The following is a 22818-nucleotide window of genomic DNA, read 5'->3' as shown; positions in this document are numbered from 1 at the left end:
ATGGCAGCTGTCGAAGCCACACCTGTCAGGCAGGATCCTCTCTCCACCCTTGGCCTGGAAATGAGACCCAGAGTGAGGACTAGTTTCAGCCAGCCATTCACCCATCCTGTCAGACCTCTCACAAGTCACTGCGGGGGAGCATTCTCATGGCCTTATCTGACTCCTCCGCAGACAGAGTATCATGTGTGCCTATTTTGTTCCTGGAAGACATAGGTGATAAATGTGGGTGTGGGGCCCTGGCAAGGAGGGAAGGTGTTCAGATGGCTAGGAACAGGTATTTTAGTGAGCTGAATGGAAAGGCTGAGAATGTCACCACAGGGTGACTGTCTCTCCTGGACAATGAAGAGCCTGAGTGAGTCCTGTCACAAGCACACCCCTACTCCATTCTCTTTCCCAGAGCCCCTGCCCCAATGGAAGCTTACAGACAACTCCACGCCTCCCCTCGGCTTCCCTATTTGCTATATGCAGAAGGCTTTGAGTTCTATACCTGCCATTCTTGTGAGAGTTTCTGTCCCTGTTCCTTTTTATCTCCCCTTACTCCCATTTCCACTCAAATGTGGCCTGTCATGACTGTACATTAAAAAAAATAAATTGGTTTTGTTTTCAAGAGTTCAGCAAAGTCCCATTGCCTTCTTCCAGAAGGGTTTTTCCCCGGATGCCCAGGCTGAGACTCAGCTGCTGGGATAGGCTGGGTAGGCATGGAGTCAGCATCTAAGGTGACGAAAGTGAGACTCGCAGGGGACCCTAGGAGAGGCAACCGAATCCGTGCATATTTAGACAGAGGGAGAATGGAATTCAATCTTGACACCGATACGCAGAAGGATCAGACTGATAGCAATAGCTTAAAATTAGAAGCAGTCTATTGTGGGAATTTAGAGCTCAGGCTTTAAACAAGGCTAAAAAATGTTTAAAATAGGCTCATAATAGGGTTCAAGACTCAGAATTTGCTTCCTAACCAGCGGAATGACTGTGGGCCCCAGCTTCCTTATCTGTAAAGTGGAAACAGCCTTGTGCTTCCAGGACCATTCCTGATGTGGTGCTTGGCACTCAGTAAGTGCATACTGGCTGAGGCTATAGCAGAATCAAGAGCCTTTCTCAGATCTGTCAGGATCTGTCTTTCACTGAGAGTTCCCCTTGCTTCTTTCCAAAATCCCTCCTCCAATTCTTCTTTTGTTTTGGAGGATAGAAATGCAGTGCACTGAAATTGGTTCTTCTCCCAAATTCACCGTGGAAGTCTAACCCCCAATGTGAAAAAGTAGGGCCTTTAGGCAATGATTAGTCCATGGAGGTGGAACCCTCCTAAATGAGATTAATGCTCTTTTAAAAGAGACCCCAGAGAACTCTCTAGTTCTCTCTCCACTGTGGGAAGATGCGGTGAGGAGCACCGTCTGTCACTTGATAAAAGCCCTCACCAAAATGGGACCATGCTAACATGATCTGACCATGAAGCATTTAGGGTGACAGGGAAATATCTCCCAGCAGTTTGAGGATACAAAGCAGAGGTGTTGGGTCCTCCAAACACAGTTCTGACTCCCACACCCAGGCCTGAGGGTGAATGAAGAGCTTGTCCTGAGCTCTGTCCCTCAGACTTAAGACAGATGGTGACAAAAAGCAGATGGACAGAAACACAGGGCAGTCAGTGGCAAAGGAGCCAAACTTCAGTTCTGTAGCTAGCTGGCAATTAAAAATTCAGAGGAAGAAAAGAAGTGCTCAGAGTAAAGGGCGGAAAGTGTCAGGTGGCTATGAAAGATAAACACGCGTGCGTGCACACGCACACACACACCCACACACGTTTTTCTTTAGTATAAGTGGCATGGGTTATGAGAAAGCTCTTCTTAATACATGTTTCTTGCTTACTTGATTGGAAAATGATTACAATTGGAAGAAAAGCTGAAGGCTTGAATATATGTTCCCCTGCCCCCTCCCCCTCCAGTTTTGAGTTTTGAATCTCTGAATGGTTAGCTCCCAGCTGAAATGCCAACTCTTCCAGAACACTCTCCATAACTCCTCCAGTCATTCCATCACTCACTTGCCCCTGCAGACTTCCCTCTACCCACCCCTGACAGTAAGCATCTATTTGTGCATCCCTGCTCACTCAGCTTCCCCACACCCATCCCTGGGCTGATCGCATTGCATGTACTGGATGAAGGTACAGCACACTGCCAACAGGACTGAGGCAAATTTTGTTAAATATAAGTGACAGATACCACTGGTAATTTAGTCAAAGGGTCCAAATGCATACAAGGATGTATAGTGAAGCCGGCTCCCTGAATCTAACCTGTGACCCTCTCTCCTCCTCTCACTAGCAATAATGCTATTAGCTTCTATTAGATTCTTATATTAATTCCAGAGAGTTCTAAAAATATTTCTGTGTTAGTCTTCCATCCCTGTGTCACAATATTGAGAAAGACAACTTCAGGAAAGATTCATTTGGGCTCAGGGCTGAGAGGTTTCGGTTCAGTCCGAAACCTCCGTTGCTTTGGAAAGGCAGAAACACCTTGGTGGAAGGATATGGTGGAAAGCTGCTCACCTCATCACAGCCAGGAAACAAGTGACCGAACAAGAGTCAGGGAACAAGGCAGACTTCACGTGCATGTCCACAAAGACCTGCTTCCTCTAATGAGACTCCACCTCCTAATAGCTATCCAGCTGTGAATTTGATAACGGATTGATTTATTGATGAGCTTAGAGTCCTACAATATCTCACAATAGAGCCACCAGCTGCAAAAGATTTGGGGAATGTATTACATGCAAACCATAATAATATCCAAATAATTAAAAAATGTAAATTGTTTCATTCCATACACATTGTCTTTCATTTGGCTTTATTTTAAAATTTGACAGTATATCCTTGGGATTGTTCTATGTAAGTTCCAAAAAGGGCTTCCTGATTTTATTCTAACATTGCATAGCATTCCAACTAATGACTATACTACAATTTACTTACCACTACCATATTGATCAATATTTTGAATTGCTTCAAATCATTTGCTATAATAAATGGTGCTTCAATTATTGATCTGATATTTAGGCACCTGCAAACATGCTCTTAGAATTGGTACTACAGAAATAAGTATTTCATACCCACATGTATATTCAAGCAAACACATACACACATTTTCACAATTTAAAAGGCACTGTTTTTAATTGGAGGGGACAGGGACAGTTAAATGCTTAAAGAAAAACACTGTTTAGTGTACATTCTTTTGTGTAAACATAAAATGTTTTAATTTCTCTGGGAAAAATGGCTAGGGGTATAATCGCTGGATCAAGTGGTAATTGTATGGTTACTTTTATAAGAAATTGCCAAAGTTTTTCAGAATGACTGTATCGGCAATCGATACTCTTGCCAACATTTGATGTCAGTGTTCATTTTTTAAAATTTCAGCCTTTCTGGAAGGTTTGTGCATTTTAAATGTTTACTCTATTTTACTTATTTTATTCTATTTTCTATTTATTTTATTTGCAGTACTGGTGATTAAACTCAGGACTTCAAGCACTCTGTCACTGACCTATTTTAAAAAGCCCTATTTAAAACTCCCACTATGGTCTTCCATCTTTAAATTCAGGACTTTATCAATAATAATAATAACAGCAGTTACCCTTTATTGAGCCCACACTACACACTGTGCCAGGTATTTTGCATATATCATCTTATTTCATCACATTTAGTCCTCAGTACAGCCTGGGAGGTAGGGTATCTGTTTCTGTCTTCCTTTTTTCCCCGTTTTCTCATTTGTCCTCTCCTAGGTAGAGAGAAACTGGAATGTTCAACTAGCTGTTGCCTCTGGGACAAGCAGCAGATGGATGGGGATCAGGATGGAGAGCCAAGGGGCCAGAGTGCTGAAAAGATTGATGGACTTTGGGTCCTTCTACTTCCTGGTTCACCTGGTGTTGATTGACAGGCAAAGGCAGCAGATAGCGAAGCTATGGGGAGGGAGACTGCATGTTCTTCTGTCCTTTTCCCCATTGCCACCTGACTTCTCAAGCCTAGAGACCCCACCTAAGCTGAAAATGACCTTTGGCCTCCTCCACATGGCACACAGGGTTCTAGGTCCACAGCTTTCCTCTGGCAAGCGAAGCTCTTGATCATGCCTAATCTAAGAGCTGAATCAGCTTTCCCCCCGCCCCCCGCCCCCTGCCCAGCAGCAGGGACGGAAAGATGCACAGATGGCAGCAGGTCGTCCAGTAAAAATGCAAAGGTGAGGATGGTAGCAGCCTTATGCTTCTAAGCCAAGGCAACCAGTTTGGGTCATTGGTATTAATCAGCCAGTCAATCAATGTCATGGAGCATTTTCTAGCACTTTCTAGTAAAAGGGCTTTTCCTACAAGGTTGAGCTGAAATGAGACATTAGGGTTTTGGCAAATAAACAGAATCCATTTTTGAAATGAGTCAAAGAGCCACGATGAGAAATTCATGGTTACCCAAACACCTATGTTTCAGATCATCTCATCAAACCCACATTGAACTTTTTTCTATTTCAATTTTTAGATGAGGAAGAAGCTGCGACTCAGAGAGCAAAGGCGTTTTCAACATCTTCCAGCTTATTTGTATGGCCACCAGGATTTGAAAGCCTCCCAACCCTGCTTCTACCTCTTAAAGATGTGCTCCACATAGAGCCACAAACAAGAGGAGGAGTTGCAGTGCCAAGAGAACAGATTCTTCCACTAACTTGATGGTTGACCTTGGACAAACTATTTACACTCCACGGTACTCTGTTTCTTTATTTACCAAGTGAAGAAAGTGAAGTTATCCCCCAGTGCCCCCCTCCTCCGCCACCCCTGGCTCATATATTCGGTAGTGGGAACTTAATTGAATTATTACCAGATGATTACCAAATTCAGGCAACATGTAATAGGGTCCAACAATAGTGGGACCATTAGGATGGTTCTGAAGACGAACTCATAGGCAGGTGGAATAAAGGAATGTCAGGGAGATGAGTTTTGTGGATGTTTGTGCTAGGATCCTCAATATGGGGGGTGAGTTTATTACCTAGTAAAAAGTCTTGAAAGCACAAAGCTCCTACAGCACCTGGCTCCCTACCTACTGCAAACAATGGTTTTATTTGTGCAGACTCTGGTGCTTAGGTTGGGCCAGCCTCTGCTGTGCACCTGGTAGCAGTTCACGGCCCCAGACTTGGAGATTTTTGTCCCTATAAGTATCTTTGACAGAGCTCAGCAGTATTCCCAGGGTGGAGGCTGTTTTCTTTTAAAAAACAGATGTTGATGACAATAATGTCTAAAGAGAAGACTGCAATGTAACTGGATTTTTAGACCACTTTTACTCAGAGAAATTCACAGGACACTTAAAAAAACACTGTATAGTCTCTTATATGCATTTTATTACTGGCTCCATTGATGAAAAGACCCTGCCACATTTGGGTTAACATCCTTAATTCAAAGGGACACCTCAAAAGGCATTTCCAGCTGAAATCATGGAGAGTTTTCCTTTTCCCTTTTGAATTAGACTTTACTTTGTATCAAGGAGGCTGGGCTACCCAAGTACCTTTTAAAACAATTTTTTTAAATGCCAGTAGTATTTCATTTATAGGAAATTAAACAAAAAGAGAAACCAAGGTAGACATTGATTTTATTTGTATATTTAACTGTTAAAATAAGAAATTATTAATATGATTAAAAGTTTGAAAAGGGCAGAAACATAATCAGCATAAGTTCCCCCTCCCCCTGCCCACTCCATGACTATTCAGGTCTCCCTGGAGGATACTGACATTATTCATTTCCAGGGATATGATACTCATAAACACACATACCTGCATTTCTTCCCTCTCTCCTTCCTTTGTTCCTTCCCTTCTTTGTCCCCTCTCTCTCCTTCCTTCTTTCAGTCCTAGGAGATGAAACCCAGGGCCTTGTGCATGCTAAGCATATGTTGTACCCCAGAGCTGCGCCATCAGTTGTATTTTCCTTATTTTTTTTTGTTTTTCCTTTTCTAATATATATCCTAGCAATCATTTATTTTCATTATATAAAGGGTTCTATTTCAGCTATACAGTATTTTATTACAACTTATGAAGTGCTGTTGTATTCTGGGGAGCGAGAAAATCCACCAAGCACTGTTAAAGGTAACAAATGAGTTTTATTAGTCACTTTGCCAACTGCCTGGCCCCGGGCTACCCCAGAGCTAGAAGCAGTTGCAGCCTCCAGAGTGCGAGTATCTTTCCTTTCTTCCTTTCCACAGGCTTCTCCTGTCCACAGGCCTCTCTGCAGGCCTCTTGTTCTCCACAGGCCTCTGTTCTTCATAGGCCTCTCCCCTCTCTGAGGGACTCCACTTTCCACGTGGCTGTCCGTGGGCCGCTGGCTCCGCTCTCTGCGTCTGGGCTGGCTTCGACAGGTACCAGGCTTCTCGGACTTTCCCACAGGCGTCAGGCTCTTCTCGGCTCAGCTTCGCTCTGCTCCTCTCTGTCCACTCTCCTTGGGCCTCTGACTCTAAGCAGGCCTCGGCTCTGCAGGCCTCTCCTCCCTTCCAGCCTAGAGTTAGGCTGCTCCAGCCTCCATTCTCTGCAGGCCCAGGCTCCGGGCTCTCCTGTCTGCAGGCCAGGGCTCCCCTCAGGCCTGAGGGGAACCAGGGCACTGCTCAGCTCCACGTGGCACATCCTGGTGCCTTGCTTTCTCCGCGCCTCTTTTCCTTCTCCCAGAAATCCCACCCTCTTATAACCCCCAGCTGCCTGCAGGCTGGGGGTGGTGGTTCCAGTCTCCACAATGGGGGTGGGATCCCCCTCTACACTCCGCAGTGGGGAGTGGCAATGAGGACAACATAGGTCAGGGCTTCCCGCCTCCCCAGGTTATTACAGTGCTCTAATGATGAATATATGGATTGTTCTCAAGCTGTTGCTATATCAAAAGGGTTGCAAAAAGCACCGTGTACATGTTAACTTTCTTTGTGAAGATATTTATCTTATATAGCTTTAGGATCACTTTCTAGAAATAGAAGTCCAAAGTCAAAGATGGACACTGATAACTTTGGTGAATTGACTTTTATTTTCACCTCTGATTCCTTCTCCAACATGGGAATATGTTTATGTATATTTTCCAGTGGCCCTCATTTAACATTCACTGAACTCCCAGGGGTGAAGTGCTTTTAGGGATTGATCATACACGGTTATAGCACACAGACCTCTAGACCAGAGGGAGAGGCCTACATTGAACAACTGGCATGAATCACCCCATGCCACTTACATGTGAAATACTCCCCTCCCCTTGCCCTTGCCAAGGTCTGCACCAAGTTCAGCAGTAGTTGCTAAGGTCATTTCTTTTCTCATGGATTGTACCAAAATCCTGTGTTTTTGTGGTCAGAAAATTGGCAGTTGTGAGGTTTGAACTCTGCCTGGGCACTCCTCAGGTTTGAGCTCTTCAGCTCAAGGCTAGTGCTCTACCACTTGAGCCACAGCGCCACTTCCAGTTTTTTGGTGGTTAATTGAAGATAAGAGTCTCATGGACTTCCCTACCTAGGCTGGCTTTGGACCATGTTCCTCAAATCTCAGCCTCTTGAGTCACTGGGAATACAGGTGTGAGCCACCGGTGTCCTGCTTGGAGGTGATTTTCATATATTGAGTCATTGTGATATTCTTGTGGTTGTCCTCACACCTCCGTCTCCCTAGAGTCTGGGCAGTGCTCCTCCCAGCCCCGCACTGCTCTTACCAACCCCCAGGTTTATTAAGCAATTTCACCAGCATGGGTTGTTTTAGAATTGGAGTTTACTGCTTTGTACTTCCAGAAGAAACCCCCAATCCACACTGGATTCTATGTTTGGGAGTTTACTCCGTTTCTTTGTGTGAACACCAGCTTCCATTCTTCCTTCTCCTTACCTGATGTTAGCCTCTTACTCAGAAACCCACCAGTACCCAAGTCTTAGACATTGAGTATTATTTGTTGGACTATAGATATTAAAATGCTTTGAGAACCAAGGAAAGGAAAAAGTTCACATTTTCCTTCTTAGGGTTTCTGTATCTCTAGAGAGAAAACAAAAATTATTCATTCATATTTTATAATTCATTCTTCATAATTATTATTATTCATTGCCATAATGAATTATTCCATGGCATTTATAAATATGTAATTACAATCTCTAGCCAGCCTTCTTTCATTCACTGTTATCTTCTCTGCACTTAGAGGAGAGGCTGACATGTCGTAAATGGTCAACAGATACTGGTTGGCTGGAAGAATGACATTATGAAGGAAAGTGAATGTGTGGATACCCGAGAGAGAGAACAGGGACTACTGGATGTCTGCTTTAGACTGGATGGCCACAGATGATTTCTCTGTGACGGTGACATTTCAGCTGAATCTGAAAGTTAGATATCAGCTCTGTGATCTGTTCTGGAAGGAGCCACCAAGGTGGTGTGTGGGGAGTCCAAGAGGTGGAAAAGAGTTTGAGATGAAGCAGACACAGAGAGAAACCTTGGGTAGGGATGGTCGTGGAGGCGATGGTGGCCATGGTGGTCCCTGGAGGACATGTTAAGGTGTGTTGAACTTATGTAAACTGCAATGCAGAAACTTTCCATGCTTTTTTTTTTTCCCCCAGTCTTGGACCTTGGATTCAGGGTCTGAGCACTGTCCTTGGCTTATTTTTGCTCAAGGCTAGCACTGGGTGACTTGAGCCACAGCGCCACTTCTGGCTTTTTCTATATATGTGGGGCTGAGGAATCGAACCCAGGGCTTCATGTATAGGAGACGGGCACTTTACCACTAGGCCATATTCCCAGCCCCAAACTTTCCATTCTTTTAAGCCAGTTTTTATTAAAATGATTTTTAAAAGCTTCTTAAGGATCCTTAAAGGATCATCTTAAAGGCTGTTTAAGAGCAGAGTTGAGCAGACACAGAGAACTAAGATCCTTATGGTAATGACTGTGATTGTCATAGCAAGAAATGACTGGGTTCAAACTTGGAGGTGCTGCTGGAGAAGAGGGAATAATGTGGGCAGATTTAAGACACATTTTTGGAGGTAGACAAATATTGATTATGGATCCATGAGAGAAACATGGAAATTGTGGAGGCCAGGCTACAGAGTAGGAGTAATTGGGAGGTGAGGCAAATGAATCATTTTAGGAAGGCTCAGTGGAGCACCCATGTGTGTGTGGAAGGCTGGTGAATAGTAAGAGTGAGGTTCAGAGCTCCAAGATCCCAGTTCTTTCTCTTCCAGGACAGTTACAGGATACTAGGCAAGCTAGCTAACCTCTGTGCCTCGTTTCTTTATCTAGAAAGGAATAATAATAATAATTTGTCCTTAAATATTTAGGAAGAACCACTAAGGTAGTAGCTAAAAAAATGTTTATATTAGTTTCTATCATGAAGTTAAGTACCTAATAACACGTGGCTAGTTTTATTATTATCTACCTCTGTATTGGCATTGAAAATGGATGGAGAATGTTCTATTTTGTGAATCAATTATTAATCTGAATTCCCATTTGGATCTCTTCCAGTGTTGCAGTTTCATAATAGCATCGAGCAGACTCAGGAGTTAAATTCCCTTGTTTGAGTTCTGAACCAGGGCCTGAGGAAAGACATAACCTGAGCAGGGTTAATTAACTCTCTGGGCCAAACATTATAATAATAGCACTTAATAACCTCTTGGAATCTGCTTCCATAGCTTTAAAACACAGATTATAACACTAACAGCTCATTGCACCGATCTCAAAAGAGCATCTAGAACAATCAAGTGAGTGTTAACTTAGAACAATAAACGCCTTAGTACTCAGGCCACCCTAAGTACCATGTAAACATCTGCATTTATTGTTATATGCCAGTCACTCCTTTAAACATGTTATATACATTTCCTAATTTAATATTATAATATCTCTGTGAAGTAGATATTGCTGCTATGCCAGTGTTCCCACATTTTAGATATGAGTCTCTTTTTCCTATTTATGCAACAATATTGTCAGGGAAATGCCTTTTTTTTTTTTTTTTTTTGCCAGTCCTGGGCTTTGGATTCAGGGCCTGAGCACTCTCCTGGCTTCTTTTTGCCTAAGGTTAGCACTCTGCCACTTGAGCCACATCGCCACTTCTGGCTGTTTTCTACATATGTGGTGCTGGGGAATTGAACCCAGGGCTTCATGTATATGAGGCAAGCACTCCTGCCACTAGGCCATATTCCCAGCCCAGGGAAATGTCTTTTCATTCTCCTAATGGGTTCCCTGGATAAATAAAAGTTGTCAGTACTAGTGTAATTTCTCCAATATTGCTGTCCAAAATTCTGGGTCCTTTGTACTTGTTTATAAACTTAAGAGTTAGCTTGCCAGTTTCAACAGTCACAAACTTTTGAGGATTTTGACTGAGACTTCTTCAGATGTCTATATCATCACAGGAAGAATGGGTGTCTTAATAGTGAGTCTTCTAAGCTTGCATGTCTGATTTTTTAAAATTTCCTTTAGTGATTTTCTTTTATTTATTTTAGTGCACATGTTTGTTACTTTATTGCCAGGTATTTTTTAATGCTATTATACAGATCTTTAAATGTTCTATTCTCCATTTTTTAATAGAAATACAGTTTTAAGAACTAGGTGCCAGTGGCTCATGCCTATAATCCTAGGCACTCAGGAGATTGAGATCTGAGGATCACAATTCAAAGTCTGTTGAGAGGGCTGGGAATATGGCTTAGCAGTAGAGTGCTTGCCTTGCTTGCATGCATGAAGCTCTGGGTTCAATTCCTTAGCACCACATAGACAGAAAAAGCCAGAAGTGGCACTGTGGCTCAAGTGACAGAGTGATAGCCTTGAGCAGAAAGAAGCCAGAAGCCAGGGACAGTGCTCAGGCCCTGAGTCCAAGACCCAGGACTGGCAGAAAAAAAAAGTCTTTGCCAGTCCTGGGCCTTGGACTCAGGGCCTGAGCACTGTCCCTGGCTTCTGGCTTCTTTCTGCTCAAGGCTGTCACTCTTCCACGTGAGCCACAGTCCCACTTCTGGCCGTTTTTCTATATATGTGGTACTGGGGAATCGAACCCAGAGCTTCATGAATACAAGGCAAGCACTCTTGCCATTAGGCCATACTCCCAGCCCCTGTTGAGACTCTTATCTCCAATTAACCAGCAAAAAGCCAGAAGTAGATGTGTAGTTGAAGTGGCAGAGTGCCAGCCTTGAGAAAAAAAGCGGCAGAAGAGCATGACGCCCTGAGCTCAAGCTACAGTACTGGAGCACACACACACACACACATGAATCCCCCACAATTTATGGATTCATTTTGTATTAATTCACAAATTAATTCTAATAGTTTATTGTAGATTCTTTTGTAATTCCCACACACGACTATGGTATCAGCAAATAGACATTTTACTTTTTTCTTCACACTTTTGCATGGCCTTTTATTTATTTTCCTTTTGAAAGAGCTTCCACATATTCACTCTGCAGACTGATGGTCCTAATTGGAGTCATATGTAAAACAAGCTACAAAGAGTATCCAGACAAGGAAGGCTTCTTTGGGAAGAATATTGGATAACATAATTGAAGCAGTGATCTGAATATGATTTCTTGTTGAATGTCCCATTGATAGAAAGTGTTTACCTGCAGAAATACACATGCATGATAAATATGCATTGCAGCAACTGCATGGTAAATCATCTTAATAGCAAACACAAAAGAAGAATGAAAATCCCACAGCCTTGTCTGAAAGAAAATTTTTGTTAAGTTGCTATTAAATGCACCTGAGTTTTCAGGCGGAGGTCTCAAAATAACTTTGCTTCTATCAAACTTGGCCTCTGAAGACTTTTGGATAGCAAATCTAACCCTGATTTTTTTTTCTCACATAAGCACACACAAAATAAAGGCAAGATTTCTACTTTCTATTTTTAAGTACTTTGCCATTTAGGTATTTAATATGGTGAATGAATGAATGAATGAAAGGAATAAATGAGTACACGTACAGATGGGAGGGCTCAGCTTAACCATCAATTATATTTGACAGCTCACTGTAAGGAACTCTTATTTGCTATGTTTTGCTTGATGTTCAAACGGTCTGTTTTCATATTTATAACTTGGTTTCATTGAAGATGAATGTTCCCATTTGTAGTAGCTTATTTTCAAATATGGTGCCTACCACCATTCTGATCCCACTTCTGAGAGTATTATTGCTACTAGACACTGAACTAGATATTGGACAGCATTTGATTTATTTTTTTGAGTTTGTTTGTATCAATCTGTGTATATCTCTTATAGTTTTGGCCATGGCAGATATGTCATAATTATTGTGTAGTTTCAATGGACTCTATTTATCGTCTGCTAACTCTGGCCTCTCCGCTCAGTGCCCGTCCATCTATCCTGAGGTAGATGGTTCTATTTTCTCTTTGCATTCAATATTCCTGCCAGTGTCTCCCATCTCTCCAACCCCAAATAGAATATTTATTCATTTCTCTGGATACATCTCTATCTCCACGTACAACTTCCTTATACCCCAAGACTACCAGCAAAAGCTAGGACTATGGAAAAAAGCTTGTTTGGTTTGCAAAACAAAAGAGAAAATGGATAGATGAATAGCAAAGATGAGATGTAACTAAATAAGTGTACTAAATATTAAAATCTGAGAAGTATAGTATAGATACATTTGTTGCATTCACTAGATTGCTTCCTAGCAATTATGGCTCTGGGCTTATAATGGTTTCTAGAATGGCATTAGAAACTCCTGTTAGCTTAATCACAGTGTTTAGTTTTCTCTTGGAAGGCCCCTTATTTACTTAATGTCACAATACTAAAATCATTCCATTCTGCAATGTTCAATAAACAGAAAATAAACCCTCTACCATCCATATTAAATTGCTGCTAAGAAAGTAAACGTTTTTCTTCCTGCTTTCTCTGAGTTGATTAGGCATCAGTATATTTAAAAATACTTCTCAAGACCAAGAAAGCTCCCCCTCTGTATTTGAACTATTCAGTATAAAATGTTTTTCCTACCACTTGATTACAATTTGGCAGTAGTTTCTGAATAATTTACAAATTTTAAATTTCTGTGACCCAAACACATATGTGTTTGTAGCTAAACAGACTTGAAAAGAATATGCAAATTGCACTTTTATGTCAAGAATGAGCGAATACAGCCTCCTGCTGAAAAAAGTGAACTGTCACCCTCAGGTTTTTGTTTAGACTAATCTGTGTGCTGTTGCCTCCACGTCAGACTGCATCAATGTTTTCTTTGGGGTATTAGATGTAAATGTTTATGGCTGCAGATAGCCTAGGAGGGATTGGCACTTATTAAAAAACGACCCTGGAGTATTTTCTTTAGTTTCCACATAAATACCCCAGGAAAGCATTCAATTAAATCAGGTTGCCAGGCAGAGAAAAGGGAGCATGCAACAGAGCACTCGGGTCTCGTGGTCCTGTCACTGGAGAAGTGGCTCCAAGAAGGTGGTAAGAAAGCTGAGCACAGAGAACCAGCTTCTTCTCAGCGTGGACGATGCTGAGGGGAAATGTGTGTGTGTGTGTGTGTGTGTGTGTGTGTGTGTGTGTGTGTGTGTGACAGTATGTGTACTGGGGCTTGGACTCAGGGCCTCACATTCTCACTTGGCGTTTTCACTCAAAGCTGGTGCTCTACAACTTGAGCCACACTTCCACTTTGACTTTTTGTAGAGACAAAAGTCTAAGCTTCTTGATTAGCTAGCATTATAGGCATGAGCCACCAGCCTCTGGCTGAAATGTCTCTCCTTAAGGCCATGAATCTCGACCTCCTTTATCTCTTGAAATCTTCACATACTAAAATCTCATCACAAAACCAGCCTACCATGTGTGAATTTTGTCATAATCCTTCACTGTGGTGTCAAGCCTAGATATTTTACCAAGATGGATCAACTTCTACACCCTGTTCCTTGTCACCCATAGAGTGAGGTAGGTAAGACTCCATCACATCCTTACAGAGCCAAGGGCTGGCTCCTGAAGCTGAGATGGGTCCTTTCTTGATTCCAGGAAAAGCAGATTATACTAGCTCAGATATTAAGAACATGTTTCTTGTTCTTCCTGCTTCAACCAAAACCCATAATGAAAAAGTGCAAAGCTTTTCCAGACACTAACCATGCCAGAGGAATCATAGACCTCTGGCTTTACCCTCTTCTCCCTTCCTGTCTCTTTTCTTTCTACATGGTCTTTATGATCATGTTGACATGATCATCTCAAGAGGGACAGAAAATCTTCTGATGGAATTCAGCACTCTTTCATGTTGAAAACAATCAGTTAGGAATAGAAAGGAGCTTCCTTAACCTAATAGAGGCAATGAAATAGAACCTCTCCTAGACTCCTCACACCCTTGCTTAATCAGAACTTAAGGCTCTGATTGAGGCCAGTGAAGCCAATCTAACTTACAGAACTGGAAAATAGACTTGTGTTGTTTGAAGCCATCACTTGAAATAAGTAGTTATAGCAGCAAGAGGAAAATCCTATAGCCATGTACAAAAAGTCTATACTTAGTATCAACTTAATGTTGAAAAACTGCATGTTTCTCCTTAAGACTGAGAGCAAGACAGGGCTGTCTACTTCAGTATTGTACTGGAGAGCATCAGTGGGAAAATTATGCAAAGAAACAAAAAGAAAAGGCCAGATTGGAATGGAAATAGTAAAACTAGCTCCTTTCACATGGCATCATCTTGCATGCGTAAATCTTAAGGAATCCATAAAAAATTATTAGAACTAATAACGAGTTTAGTATGGTTACAGGGTATAAGATCAAGATGTGAAAACCAATTGTATTTTTATAATGCCAGCAAAGAAAATCAAATGATCGTTAAGACAAAAATCCCATTTGCAATAGCATTGACAAAAGATAAAATACTTGACAATTAATTTCAGTTAAGTTCAACATATATATACTGAAAATTTCAAAATGTCACTGGAAGAAATTAAGGAAACTTTAAGTAAACAGAGAGGGCATCCTATTCTCTTGGAGTTAACATTGTTAAGATGTCCATGTTCTTCAAAATGATCTATAGAATCAGTGCAAGTTCTACCAAAAATCTCAGATAGCTTCTGTGCAGATACTATTTAAAATTCATGTAGAACTTCAAGGGACACAAAAGAAATAAACCAATCTTGATGAAGAAGACCAAACTTGGAGAATCTATGTTTTCCAATTTTAAAAAATATGACAGCCAGGTGTCAGTGGCTCATGCCTGTCATCCTAGATACATACGGAGATTGAAATCAGGGGATCTCTGTTCCAGTCCAGCCCAGGTAGAAAAGTCTACAAGATTCCCTCTCAACAGAAGAAACAGCATGGTAGTGTGTGTCTGCTGTCACGGCTCCAGTAAGAATCAAAATATAGGAGAATTATGGTCCATCTGGGTAGGAAGTGAGAGTTTTTCCTCAAAAATAACCACCGTAAAAATGGCTAAAGCTGTGGTTCTCTGTAGAGTGGCTACCTCACAAGAAAGAAAAAAGAAAAACCATGCTTCGTCCTCAAAGCAACAGTAATCAAATATGGAATAGACATACAGATCAATGAAATAAAACTAAGAATCTAGAAGTAGATATGTGTCATGGTGGTACAGGACTGTAATCCCAGAAACTCATAGGTAGAGATAAGGAAGATGGTAGTTCAAGGCCAGCCTAGGAAAAAAGTCAGAGAGATCTCCCCCCCCCTCCCCTCATTTCAACTAATAAGTCAGTGTGGTCATATGACTCTGCAGTATCCACTAAATAGGAAGAGGATCATGGGCTAAGGCAGGCGAACATGTGAAACCCTATCTGAAAAAATAACTAAAGCTAAAAAAGCTGGGGCATAGTTGAAGTGATACTGTACCTCACTAACAAGCATGACGCCTTGAATACCACTCAAACTCTACCACAGCTTAAAAAAAAAAAAGCAGTCTAGAAATAAACCCTTACATTTTTGGTCATTTGACTTTTGACAAGGGTATCAAAATAATTCAATAAAAAAGAAAACATTGTTTTTGCAACAAATGAAATGTTACCATAACAACTGATATTCACATATAAAAAGATGAACTTGGACCTCTACCTTACTTCATACACAGGAGCTAGCTAAAATGAATTAGAGCCTCTATTGTAAGAGCTAAAACTATGAAATCACCATTTTGTCCTTTGTCCCAAAGCTTTGCTGGAGGAGTCTTTAACCAGGATTGGAAAGGGAGAGAGAAAAGACATTTTGGAAAAAGATCATTTTGCCTTCTCCTCTTCTTTTGACAAGGATTGAACTTGAGTATTTTGTATACTGTACATCTTGCTTTTGCCTTTAAGGAGGGTAAAAGGAAAAGCCTATAAGCACCTTCTCTGGAGCAGGGCCTCGACACACATGATTCTCTGCCAGAATATTCCCCAGCTTTTTATCTGTTTGATTACCACAGTATCCTTCTAAATGGAATTCCCAACAGGGTAGTGGTAGTAGGACACTAAGTCTATGTTACTCTCCCTCCCTTCTTAGGCGCTCGAGGCCCTGAAGGCTTCCTGTATAACCTCTATCTCGGTCTCTGTTATAGAGACTGAAATGTAATTTATTAACTGAGGTTTAAATAAATGCCTATCTGATGTCATGTCCCCTCTGCACCATTACTTCCTTAACATTCTAGCCACCTCTGTCACACAATGCTCAAAAGTACTAATGAATATAGGAACAAAAGAGGAGCTATGTAACAGTTCCCTGTAGGATGGGATGGATTTCTGCTCCAGTATGTTAATCTGGAGGTAGATTCTTACAGTAGAAAAAGTCAGTGGCCTACTACAATACACATTTCCCCTTGCAAAGAAAAATTGGGAAGCAAAATTTGAACTTGAGTGAATTTTCCTTCAAGAGGCACGAAGAAGATCATTCTAGCATGACAGTTGACCTTTCTGGAGGATTTTTGAAAACCCACACCTGCAAATGGAAAAGCCTTTCATGCGCATGAGTGTTTGGTGAGTGACACTGAGTACTTGACAGTGGAGGAGGTCTGGTCTCTCGTCTATAAAGATTTTATGGCAGTGACAATGGGATGAGAGGGCTGCTCACGCGGCAGAGCAGAGCCTGTCTCTTGCAGCTCTCCAGTACTTGCAGCAATAAACCTTTATGACAGCCCTGCTACCCTGCACTTCATGCACACCTTCTCATGCTAATTCAGAACACCTTTCGGTCTTGTGCTGCCCTCCCTGTGGGAAAGACATGGTGACCGGCCTTACAACTAAACATGTGATCATGAGGAGCCAAGGTCCTCTTTACGTTTGCAGCTTGGCCTCTCCACTTGTCAAGACCAGAATAAAGTTGAGTGATTCTAATCACCCACCAGGTGATTAGAGCCTAGGCTCCAGCATGGACCGTGGCTGCTAGGGCTTCCTACATGTGCTCAGTATCAGGTGGTGAAAATTTGCACTTGGGCACCTTCAAGAACTATCTATGCTTAGCATGTCTCTGCCCATTGTCAGGGTATGACTAGACAGATGGCCGTGTACAATATGCTGCATATGAACTAAAAGGAAAGCAAGCTCTGCTAGAATTCACAATTTTGTCTCTTGTCCCAAAGGTTTTCTGGAAAAAGCTTCTACCAGGGTTAGAGAGGGAGACATTTTGGAGAAGGATCATTTTGACCTCTCCTCTTCCTTTGACAAAGATCCACAGCACCCTGCTCTTGCTCTCTCTTTTTGTTCCTGAGTCTCCGTTTAGACTGCTATGGCTATCTGTACCCTACTTAAGCCCTATCCCTTTCCTGCTGTTAGTGGCCAATGAATACAAGCTTAGCTGGTTAGATCACAGCTTTAGGCATGTAACAAACTTCGGTTTGAACCTTACCAACTCAGGCAAGTTATATAGCTCTTCTGAAGCTCTGTTTCCTCATAGAGGACAACAATAATAACTTCCTCCTGAGGAAACTGAAGAAATAAACATGGCAAAGCAGCATGCCTAGGATATGCATGGTTGTCCAACAATGGCTGGCTGTCATCAACATCTCATTATGATCATCACACACAACAGTAAATTTGGGTTATAAGTGACAGAAGCCAAATTCAGATGAACTTAAACAAAGGAAGACAATAGTTTGGTTTGGTTACATGAAATGTTCAGATACATTGTTGATTTAGAGGGTTGACAATTTCATCTGTGCCAAATTGCTCTCTAAATCATGCTCTGCTCTTTACCTGGTGACTTTATGGAAATAGGTAGTTGAAAAGGAGCCTGCAAATAGGCCTGGAAACACTTCACCTAGGTATCCAAGCTCCATTCACAAGCCCATATTTTAGTAAACAGGTCTCTCACTTCTGTCACTCTTGTCCTCAGAAAAATAGTTGAGAAAGGTGGTATTTACGGGCCCTGGAATAGGCTCAAAGCACCTTGAGAAGGAATTCCAAGGTGCATGGTCCAAACATGGGAAAAGAAAGGAGGTAAACTCAAGATGGGCATGTTAACTTGGTTCCACAGGATCATCACTCTGTAGGAAAAGACGGGGACAGATGAGGGCCAGAACAGAGACTTCTAACATGTGGGGGGCCTGATGCCAGGTCTATTAGAAACATGTATTTATTGAGGAGTATATTTTTTACACTTATTTATTGAGTATATTCTTCACACAGTGATTGCTGTGAAATGGTCTAACCCAAAGAGAAACAAGATCAGATGTCCTGTGCAGAGGACCTGGGAGGGAGTGTATCTTTGGGGAGATGTGAATCAACCCAGGCACAGAGAGATATTCCAGGTGTAATGAGAGACATGAATGAAGATGAAGTCTGATGGAGCTGTGCTGTGGATGCAGACCATGGAGAACCATGTCTAGAAGACAGAGGGATATAGAGGGTAAAGCAGGAGATGGAGGGGAAGAGATACTGGGAGGGCATTAAAAGAGCTCCAAAAGGAATTCCAGCTCCAAATCTGTAACCATAGCACTGAGGAATCTTTGAAGACTTGCTAATTGGAAGTCAGGATTCAGGAGTTGACAGCACCGAATTGGAAGACCAAATGGGTTCTGGGGTAGCAAGGGAAGAAGCCAATCAGGATTATGGTGAGGTAGAGGAAGGAGTACTCAGGAGAAGACACTGAGCTGGCATAGTGACAAGACCCACACCTTACGTCACCAGAAGAAGCATGTGCCTAAAAGTGCATGAGCTCCTTACAAATGTGTGGTCAGGTGAAGCTGCTGGAATAGCTGGGAGAGACCCTTGTCCAATCTTATTTGGTGACGCGATGACTGGCTTAACTGCACCAGGTGTTTGTTTTTCAACTTCATTGCAGTTCTCTGATGAACATATTAGATTCAGAGTCCAGGGACTTGGCCCAGCGAGGGTTACCGCCTCTGGGTCTCCTGTGGGCAGAGCTGGCGCCGCAGGCTCAGGCTGACGTGTTAGTGAAGTTCCTGTGGCCACAACTGAGGGCTTTTTTCCTGGCTGGTTTTGCTGGCTGGTTTGTAGGGTCTGTCCGTGGGCCAGGGGTGAAAGCCTACTTGAATGTGCCTTGTAAAGGGGGCTTCCAGGCTAGGCCTGAGATGAGGGAAATCTACAGCACCTAGCCAGTCCTATGACTGGGATCTTGGTGTCAACTGGTCCAGATGGGTCCCTCCAGAGCCTCGGATTCTACAGCATGGGGTTCACAGAGGGGCCCAAGAGTACACATGGGAAAGAAAAACAATCCTGTCAGTCTGTATTCCATAGCCACAGCCTTTAAGCTGAGCAATTAATGACTATATGGCATTAATCAACCCACAATCACTTTTTGATCATCTACTATGTCCTTTTCTTTGTGTTGCATAACATCTGGGGTACATGTAGTACAAGTCTTCTCCCTTCCATGGACTGTGGTCTTCCCATCTGAGTCCAGGAGGACTTTGGTTCAAGTCCCAGCCCTACCATTTACTAGTCATGCCAACCCTGGCACGTCTTCCAATTTCTCTTGTCTTCCATTTCCTCATCCATAAAATGGTCCCAGGAGCACCATCTATTTGACAAGGCACATGAGAAAAAGTTCAAGATTGTCTATAATAATAAAGTATAAGCCAGGTTCTGGTGGCTCACCCCTGTAATCCTGGCTACTCAAGAGACTGAGATTTGAGGATCGATGTTCAAAGCCAACTCTGGCAGGAAAGTCCAAGAGGCTTTTGTCTCCAATTAGCCACCAGAAAAACGGCAGTGGAGCTATGGTACAGAGTGGTAGAGCACTGTACTTGAACAAAAAGAGCCCAGGGACAGTGCATAAGCCCTGAGTTCAAGCCCCATAACCAACAGAAGAAGAAAAAAAGACAAACTGAACAGGTAATGACTGTAATCTAATATATAGAGAGAAATGCAATTATAGCTTCACAATGTTTTATTTATTTATTTATTTATTTATTTTTTTTGGCCAGTCCTGGGCCTTGGACTCAGGGCCTGAGCACTGTCCCTGGCTTGCTTCCCGCTCAAGGCTAGCACTCTGCCACTTGAGCCACAGCGCCGCTTCTGGCCGTTTTTCTGTATATGTGGTGCTGGGGAATCGAACCTAGGGCCTCGTGTATCCGAGGCAGGCACTCTTGCCACTAGGCTATATCCCCAGCCCACAATGTTTTATTTTTAATAATAAATTCATCTCATTCTGAAATCCAGTGCATTTTACAAAACTCTTTTTGCTCCTAAAAAACACATAATCTGACTAATGAAATAAAACTAACACACACGTAACAGTAGTTACTACAAGACAGAAAATATGCCACCTTTTATGAAACAAACCAAGAGTCATTTGGGACTTTTTTCAACTTTTGTCTAAATGTGTTTTATTTTCTTTCTTTCTTACTGCCACTTCTCAAGAAGCATTTGGTTTCTCTACAGGTGTTTGAAGGGGGGAGTGTCTACAGCTAGGAGATAATGTCCTCTCAGCCCTGCAAACAGATGGCGAGGCCAGGGTCCACTGAGGGGAAGAGCCTTGCATGGCAAAGGCTGTGTCATTGGGAAGTGGTATGAGTGACTGGTCTCTGACCTGGCAGACAGAATTTGGAGAACCTGGGAATTGGACTGGGTGAGCTGTCTCAGGCTTGTACTTCTAGCTACAAGAGAGGTCCATGTACACGACAAGGCTTGCAGTCTGAGGCCAGCCTAGGGACAAAATGTGAGACTCTTATCAGAAAAACGACTAATAGCAGATTTTTTTTTTAAAAAAGGACTTGTGTGGCTCAAGTGTTACAGTACCTGCCTATTGAGTGCAGTTCAAACAAAACACACACACACACATACACACACACACCCCTACTTAATTAAGGCCACCTTTTGCTTTTATCCCATGGGGCAGGCTCTCACATGTTCCCTTTAGGGACAGAAATCACTTGTGTACGTGTCTCTGACCAGAGAGAATTGACCACACAATCTAGGAGAGAGTTTACAAAGATGCCTGACCCTGAGTCATGGGCTACTGAATGTGAGGAGGAGGTCAGGGTTGCCAGAGCAGCCACAGCAGCGAGTTCCACCCTCAGGGGCAGTCCAGGAGGAGGGGTCCGGCACAGCTCCCCCTCCCCTCCCAAGCTGTGAGCATCCAGGTGCTCTTTTTGGTTTTGCTGCTTCCGTAGCTAGCAAGCACTGCTCATCCTTCATTACTGGAGATCACTTCCTTAAATGAGACAAGATTCCTGCAAAGCTCATGTCATCAGGATGCTGCAGAATGACTGCTGTTCCTAATGATGTCCCAGAGGCCCCCGCACCACTCTGGAATGCCCTCTGAATCACACAGGGAGTATGAGGTTGTGTTCAGCTGAGTTTCATGGGAAGTGATGCTTGCTCATGGACTACGTGACAGTTCTCATGGGAACTGTTCACTTGTGGAGAAACAAGACACCTGTCTATGACATGAGAGTGGCCCAGTCATTTTTAATTAGCCCTGGGCATCCTCGAATCCATGTTAATCCTTTACTATTACTCTACTATATAATTTACATACATCTTATTCTATACACAGTACAGGTTGTATAATTTTTAAAAACTGTATGTTGAAATAAATAAAGGACACCTTATGTCCACACTGTGGTCATCCAGAACCCAGGCTGGTTCAGCACAGGCCCAGCCCTGCCACTGGGTAGGTAGAGAAGATGTGAAGATTTGGCTCCTGCTCCTGCAGGCTAGGAAACTTCTAGAAAAATAAATCAAATTGCAGTTATAAGACAGCTGAGAGGCTTTAGTTTGAGGCTGACTTGGCCTCAAGTCCTCATGGAGACCCTGACCTTGGGCGTATCAGCCTTTCTCAGTCTATTTTCTTATCCATAAAGGCACTCTACTTTCCTGTGGGTCCTCCAGTTTCTGTTTGCATTCTGATGTTGAGCACAGAGGCCCTACATCCTGGTGAGTTGCAAAGTGAAATCAATACCTGTGTGTTTAAATCTCACCTGTACAGCTTATAGGACTGAGTCCTCAAGCAGTAAGTTAACTGTTTGCAGTATTCTTGTTGCCTTTTGTAATGTGTAGTATAAATTATATTTCCTCAAATAGTATGTACATATACCTGACACAGAAGGGAGGGCCTGGTTAGTATTAAACCTTTTCTCCTACTGCCCTGCTCAGCTTCTCTCTGGCTATGGTACAAGACAATAGAGGAAAGAGGTCAGGTTCATGACCAGGTGTCTTTAGAAGAAGATGGGTGTATATATTGAATCCTAGCTTTCTGGGCTCAAAGGATAGGAGTGTCTCAGGTGTGGGTACTGGGGGAGGTGGGGGGCTGGGCCTAGGGAGGGATTATGTTTTCCATTATCCAAACATCTCCAATTTCAGGCTCCAATTTGGAGAAGCAAAATAATTTTGGCCCCCCACGCAGTATCTGTCTCTGGAACTGATTATCTGCTTTGTTAAGTTCAGAGACATTCTGATAAGGGTAATTAAATTAGGCTTCTCAGGACTGCACTGAGCAGACTGGCTGCCTCGGTAGGGGGTCTTGCTGGCCAGTCCCCTTGGCCTGCAGGCTCTCC

This window comes from Perognathus longimembris, chromosome 8 (assembly GCF_023159225.1).
Source record: "Perognathus longimembris pacificus isolate PPM17 chromosome 8, ASM2315922v1, whole genome shotgun sequence".
NCBI classification, from domain to species: Eukaryota; Metazoa; Chordata; class Mammalia; order Rodentia; family Heteromyidae; genus Perognathus; species Perognathus longimembris.
Note: the sequence above shows the minus strand (reverse complement) of the source record.